Source organism: Humulus lupulus, chromosome 9 (assembly GCF_963169125.1).
Source record: "Humulus lupulus chromosome 9, drHumLupu1.1, whole genome shotgun sequence".
NCBI classification, from domain to species: domain Eukaryota; kingdom Viridiplantae; phylum Streptophyta; class Magnoliopsida; order Rosales; family Cannabaceae; genus Humulus; species Humulus lupulus.
The window spans coordinates 151,629,247-151,636,987 of record NC_084801.1 but is presented as its reverse complement, the minus strand read 5'-3'; the positions used below and the strand labels follow the sequence as shown (position 1 = coordinate 151,636,987).

The 7,741-nt window shown below is 29.3% G+C and overlaps 1 long non-coding RNA gene across 1 annotated transcript; it reads right to left on the bottom strand.

The window, feature by feature from the left end:
• Positions 1-1,502: 1,502 nt before the first annotated feature.
• Positions 1,503-2,200, bottom strand: LOC133800643 (uncharacterized). The gene is made up of 3 exons (XR_009876554.1): positions 2,039-2,200; positions 1,861-1,951; positions 1,503-1,780 (listed from the first exon to the last, which is right to left on the bottom strand). It is a non-coding gene; the product is annotated as an uncharacterized LOC133800643 (long non-coding RNA).
• Between the last annotated feature and the right edge of the window lie 5,541 nt (positions 2,201-7,741).

Below are 7,741 nucleotides of genomic sequence, written 5' to 3'. Positions count from 1 at the left end.
AGCGGAACGAGCCAAAAATCTTTCGCTCAAAAACATTTCACAAATAAGCTTCCAAGCCTCCTTAGTGCAATGGTTAGGTGGCTTAGAGAGGACATTCTCCAAATCTTCTGGTCCAGCATAATGATTTTTGAAGTGTCTATGTCTATAGTTCTTTCTCTCGCGATATCTTTCCCCCATCTCCTTGTTGAGAGTTGCCAGAACTGACTCACGTTGTGGATGACTGTCTATATTATAGTAATACTGCATTAGGAAAAAAAATATTAGATAACTTGTAAATAATGGAATTAAATAATGAAAAGTACAAGATTTGTAATTTTTTTACCCTCATACGATCAAGCACTTGATCCTTAAACTGTTGAGGTACATCAGCAAAATCCAAATAATGCCCCGGACACAACATGGAAACTAGAGTTCCCAACATGCGAATAAAAGCTTGATCCTCCTGCCCAACCACTTTGTTGGTCACAGGATCAAGCTCTAGATCCAATGGTTTCCCAGCTTTTTTCCTTCGTTCTTCAAGAACATTATTACTAGCAGGGCCACGACCTTTTCTTCTCGTCGACGGGGCTTTAAAATTTATTAACAATAATCAGTATTAGTATTGATGTTATATTTATCTAACAATATAATTTCTAAAAATAATTTTGATATGCAATATTTAACCTGACTCGCAAGATGTTGGTACCCTAGAAGGATCTGGCGGGTCTTGACCCCCACCATCTCCGCCATGATAAGTAGCTATATCAGCTGACATTATACTTCAATTTAAAATTTATTAGTTAGTAATTAGCATTAAATAGAAGTATATCACATTGAATTCATAATAATAATAATTACAAAAAAAACTTCATTATATTTAAATACATAGTTCTGTTACACAAATAGAAAAAAACTAAACAGAGTAATCACTATCATTTCCATCAGTAATCGGAGATACATTTTCATCTTCACAAAGCTCAAATATCTTATATTATAATTACAAAAAAACACTTCATTATATTTAAATACATAGTTCTGTTACACAAATAGAAAAAAACTAAACAGAGTAATCATTATCATTTCCATCAGTAATCGGAGAAACATTTTCATCTTCACAAAGTTCAACAACCAATTCATCTTCTGCATCTGCAACGTCCTCATGTTCTGACATATCAGCTTCGTCGTCACCATCTTCATCAGCTCCAACATATGCAGCAGGTTGATCAGATTGCATAATCAACTCTCCGAGGTCCACAGTCAACAAAAAATTTGATGAACTTGTTTCATGTACAACATCAATAACATCATTAACCTCATCAGAATTGTCCTTAATGTCCCAAATCTGTCGATGATTCACATCTTCTACAACTTTCCAATCACGACCTCTAAGTAAATCATTGAGATAGAAAACTTGCTTAGCTTGAGTAGCAAGTATGTACGGCTCATCTTTGTACCATTCGCCATTGACGTTTATACTAGTGACATTATTTTCAATGACTGTTTTCTTTATTCTTGGATTTGTATTAAACCATTTGCACCGAAATAATGCCACTGAATATGCACCAGTGAAAGAAAGTATCACCACTTCTTCAAGCGTGCCGTAAAAATTAAAACCTTCGGTTCCGGCAGCCGACACTCCACTATTCTGTGTGGTGCGCTTTTTGTCTCGATCGTGTGCAATAAATCGAACACCATTGACTATACAACCTTGGTAAAATGTTGACAAATGATCTGACCCAGATGCTAAAGCTAACAGTTCATCACCGTTATCCAAAGACCCAAGCTTGTGCAGGTCATATATCTAAATACAGAGAATGATATTAGATTCACAAAATATATCATTAATAAAATCACTGTTCAAAGTTCAAAGTTCAAAGCTACCTTTTTATGAAACCACGAACGAAAATTTTTCCTATGCAAACGATCATGATCACCATCTGGGTATTTTTGTTTAATCTCTTGTAGGTGTTCACTGTTAATTAGAATAGTGTTACAATTCTTGATAACAAAAAAATGATAATAACCACACATGTTCTAATTTATAAGAGAATAAACTTACTCTAAATAAGGCTCAATTTCAGGAGAATTCTCAAGTATGAACCACTCAGCTATTTCACGAGTCTTATGATCGAGAGTCTTCAAAGTTCCCTTTGTGAGTGGACGACATTGAGATTGGAAAACTGCAAGATTTCGTGGGATATAAGTTGCATCTTCATTTCGATCAGGACGGTTAAATCTTGTTTCAATGCCTTTGAAATACATTGAACAAAAGGTCAAAGCCTCGTCTGCAACATAGCCTTCGGCGATCGACCCTTCAGGGCGAGCTTTATTTCCCACATAATTCTTTAATTTTTTCATGTATCTTTCAAAAGGATACATCCACCTCATAAATACCGGACCACCCAATATTGCTTCTTCTGGCAAATGCAATACCAAATGAATCATTATGTCAAAAAAAGCTGGAGGAAAAATGAACTCCATCTTGCACAATATCTGAATAAGATCATTTTGTGCTTCCTCCATATCTTTAACATTTAAAGTCCTCGAACATATTTGCCTGAAGAAATTGCACAATTCTGCAATAGTGGTCGATATAGATTTTGGAAGAAACTTACGAACACCGAGCGAAAGTAATCGTTGCATTATCACATGACAATCGTGTGACTTCAACCCAAGAATATTTGTATCATTCTCAGACACTTTCTTCTTCAAATTTGAACAAAAACCATCTGGAAATCTAACTCCTTTTATAAACTGACAAAACTGTTGCCTCTGCGCCAGAGTTAACACATAAGGAGCGTGCGGCTTCATCAGCTTCCCATTCTCATCTTCATAAATCCACAATGATTCTCTCACACCCATCTTTTTCAAATCATGTCTGGCATTAGTGGTGTCCTTAGATTTATCACTGTCTAAGATGGTGCCAAGGAGACTATCACACACATTCTTCTCAACATGCATGACATCTATATTGTGTTTTAATTTGTTTGTACACCAATACTCAAGCTCATAAAAAATACTTTTTTTCCTCCAATTACCTTCATCTACTCCTCTTTTACGTTTCACACCCCCAAACTGGACATGTTTTCCTGGAACTTGTGCTGCAAGAGCATTAACTTGTTCTAGTATATCCTCACAAGTAAACCGTCTCGGAGGACGTCTTCTCTCAACTTCTCCATCGAACTCTTTGTCTCTTCTCATTCGATGAGTACTTGGCAAGAATCTTCTGTGACCAACGTAAGAAGTTTTACCGATCACTCGGATGGAAGTTGTGTCCTCATTACACGTAGGACAAGCTTTGTATCCCTGACCACTCCATCCAGACAAACTACTGCGAGCTGGAAAATTGTTCACTGTCCACAAAAGGGCTGCCCGCATCTTGAACATCCTGTTGGTCGTACTATCTCTTGTATCAACTCCGTTAACCCACAGATCCTTCAACTCATCCACCAATGGTCTCAGAAATACATCCATGTCCTTACCGGGTGATTTTGGCCCAGGAATAAGGAGGGTCAACATGAAATAATTGTCTTTCATGCACAACCAAGGTGGCAGATTATAGTTTGCCAACACCACAGGCCACATGCTGTATGCAAGATTCATGTTGCCAAATGGATTAAATCCATCAGCAGCTAAGCCCAGACGAACATTTTTGGGATCCCTTGAAAAATCAGGATGCTTGGCATCAAAGTCCTTCCACGCAGAGCCGTCTACCGGGTGTCCAATCACCCCTTCATCTTTTGATTTCCCGGCGTGATGCCATATCATGTGTTTTGCTGTAATCCTTGAACTGTATAATCTTTTCAACCGAGGGGTCAACGGAAAGTAACGCATCACCTTGTGTGGCACTTTTTTTCCTTTCGTCATTTCGGAAGTAATCCATCTACTACTTCCGCATACTGGACATGTCTCTTTAGATGCATGCTCATTGTAAAATAAGCAGCAATCATACTGACACACATGAATGGACTCGTATCCCAACCCTAATTTTTTCAATCTCTTTTTCGCCTCGTAGTACGATCCGGGGATTTTGTTCTCCTTAGGAAATGCAAGCTTTAACAACTTTAGCAATTCATCAAATATGTTGTTAGGCATCTTCCCTCTAACTTTTAGATGCAATAACTTTGCTAAAAAGTTCAGGGATGAAATCCAATCACAGCCAGGATACAACTACGCTTCAATCTCCTCAAATAACTCGTCATAATACTGACTCCCACCGGGATCCCTTTCTACTTCCTCAGTTGTCGGTAAAAGGAAGTCTTCCACAACTTGAATCATCTCATCGTCTTCATTCTCATCAACCACCTCATCAGCAACAATTTCTTCCACCTCACCATGAAAAATCCACTTATCATAAGCTTGATGAAAACCCCTATCGAATACGTGTGCCCGAACTACATCCAAAGATTCAAATCTATTATTATTGCATCTCACACACGGGCACCTAATTCTTCCATCAGAATCTTTATGTTCCGACGCCATCCTCAAAAAAGCTTGCAGACCATTCCAATATTCTTGACAACCACGATTTCTCAATGTTGTCCAAGTCTTGTCAATCGCCATCTAAAGTGTTATAAGAGTGTGAGTTTTAGTAATGTAAATGGAAATGGATAACAAAGGTGATTTGTTATCATTTTTGAAATCTTATGCAATATTATAATATCTTATGCTATTTTATGATGTTTTATTTGATAATGTTATTTATAAACAAATTAATTTTTTTTTCCTAAACTAATTTATTATTTATTAAAATTTTATTAAATATTATATCTAACTTTTATTATTTAATTAATTACATTATTATAAATTAATTAAAAAAAAATTATTATTTATTCTTAATTTTTTAAACTTTTAATAAATATAATTATCAATTTCTATATTCATGTAATTTATAAATTATTATTTATTCATAATTTTTTAATTTGTAATAATAATAATAATGATTTTATAAATTAATTATTATTTGACTTTAAGACTAATTTATATTTTTAAATAATTACATAAATTTTATTAATAATATTTTAAACTTATCATTTATGCGCCGATATCCATGTAATTGATGGTTGTAGTCAACAACCATCAATCACAAACATACCGATACTAAGAAAATAAATTAACTACTAATTAATTTTTTTGTTCTATTTTTACAAATAATAATAATAATAATAATATATGTTCAAGCAAAAAGGAGAAAAAAGAATAAAATAACATGATAATATGCACTTATTGTTGTTTTTTTTTTCTATACTCACTTTTTTTATTAAATAAAGTATCTTAAATTTGTTTCAAAAAATTTCACAATCTAAACAAAATTAGTTTCCCTATTAAAAATATCAAGTTGCGGTGAAAGTTAGTTAGTAGTATAAAAGCTTTCACTTATTTGACTAAATACATTTTTTTTTTACAATAATTAACAAGTAGATCAAAAAATTTGGTGTGGCCGTTAATAATGGCAATGGAGTAACACAGACGTGATATAATTAGTTTGTTTCAATTTTAATTTAAAAAATAATTACAATTTTTTTAAAAATAAAAAATAATTCAAAATTTATTACTAAAATTTAAAAATGATTCAAACATTAAAAAAATATTTTAAAATTTAAATTAATTTTAATTGAATTTGTATATTTTTCTAGCACTTAGTTTAATTAATATTATATAATTAATAAAATGGTGATAAAGAAAATATGGGTGCTAATAATCTGATTGATCAAGTTTAAATCTTCTTTATTCAATATTAACAAAAACACTATATTTTACTTAATAATAAATCATCTATTATTATATTTTATAAATTAATTTAAATTATCACTTAAATTTTATTTTTAACCAAAACAGTCCTATAATTTTTTACATACCAAGATTAAAAAATAAAGTAAGAACAAACACATATATCTTAACAATAGATGTCAAGATTTGCATACCAAGGATACTAACTAAAGGACTCAAAACTCAAATATTATACACTAAACAAATACAAAATAAATTATTCAAAAAATACAAAAGATATTAATTACAAAAAATATATCCACACCTGTTGAGGGTGTGCCAAGGTCGTGTGTGTGTCGGGGTCGTGGGTGTGTCGCTGTCCTGATAAAAAAAAAATTAATACCAAAAGATACACGAAAAAAATTCAAACCAAAATAATATAAAACTAAGTAGCTAGTATAAAATACACCATTATTCACCATTGAAGATGATTAAAGGAGAGAGCACAAAAGTAGCTAGTATAAAACAAGTGTTTCTATACCACTTACAACAATGACATAAACAAGTATATTTATTTTAGTCAATTTATTAATCTAACTTTTGCAAGTGCTTAAAATGCATGCACTTGTTTGATTTAAATTAAAATAATAAAATCAATTACATTGAGTAACTAAATTCTAGGAATTAAGTTTATGAAAGTATAAAATATGATATGGATAAGTTACATAAAAAAAAATATAAAGAAATTTATTATTGCTGATATAAATGAAAGCTACCAACAAATATATGAAATAAAAACTTGACATGAATAGAAATTAAATTAAATTATTTATTTAGATAATATTATATCAAACTTTTATTATTTAATTCATTAAATTATTAAAAATTAATCAAAAATTAAATTATTATTTAAATAATTATTTATTCTTAATTTTTTCTACTTTTATTAAATATTATTATCAATTTCTATTTACATGTAATTTATAACTATTTAATATTAGATAATATTATTCAATAAACAAATTAAATTGAATTATTTATTTAGATAATATTATATCAAACTTTTATTATTTAATTCATTAAATTATTAAAAATTAATCAATAAATAAGTTATTATTTATATAATTATTTATTCATAATTTTTTATACTTTTATTAAATATAATTATCAATTTCTATATTCATGTAATTTATAACTATTTAATATTGGATAATGTTATTCAATAAACAAATTAAATTATATAATTTAATTAGATATTATTTAATTAATTAAATTAATAAAAAATAATTAAAAATAAATTATTATTTATTCATAATTTTTTATAATTTTATTAAATATAATTATCAATTTTTATATTAATGTAATTTATATTAAACAATATTATTCAATAAACAAATTAAATTAAATTATTTAATTAAATAATAATATATCAAACTTTTATAATTTAATAAATTAAATTATGAAAAATTAATAAAAAATTAAATTATTATTTATATAATTATTTATTCTTATTTTTTTTATACTTTTATTAAATATTATTATCAATTTCTATATTCATGTAATTTATATTTAACAATATTATTCAATAAACAAATTAAATTAAATTATTTATTTAGATAATATTATATCAAACTTTTATTATTTAATTCATTAAATTATTAAAAATTAATCAACAAATAATTTATTATATATATAATTATTTATTCTTAATTTTTTATACTTTTATGAAATATAATTATCAATTTCTATATTTATTCTTAATTTTTTATACTTTTATGAAATATAATTAATATTTCCACAATACAATATTTAAAACCTTATACACAAAATTTACAGATAATAATCTAATACCCTACCAACCTCATCACTCAGCCACAACCCCAACCTCGAAACCTCCTGACATCACAACCCCAAACCCATGCCCCCGGTCCACCCACAATCTCAATCCCCCGACCTTAAACAACACACACAATCTCAATCCAAAAACTTTTTTTTTTCCTGTCTTCTTTTTGTAAATATAGTGCAAGAGATAGGAGAATAAGACATTTCCTAA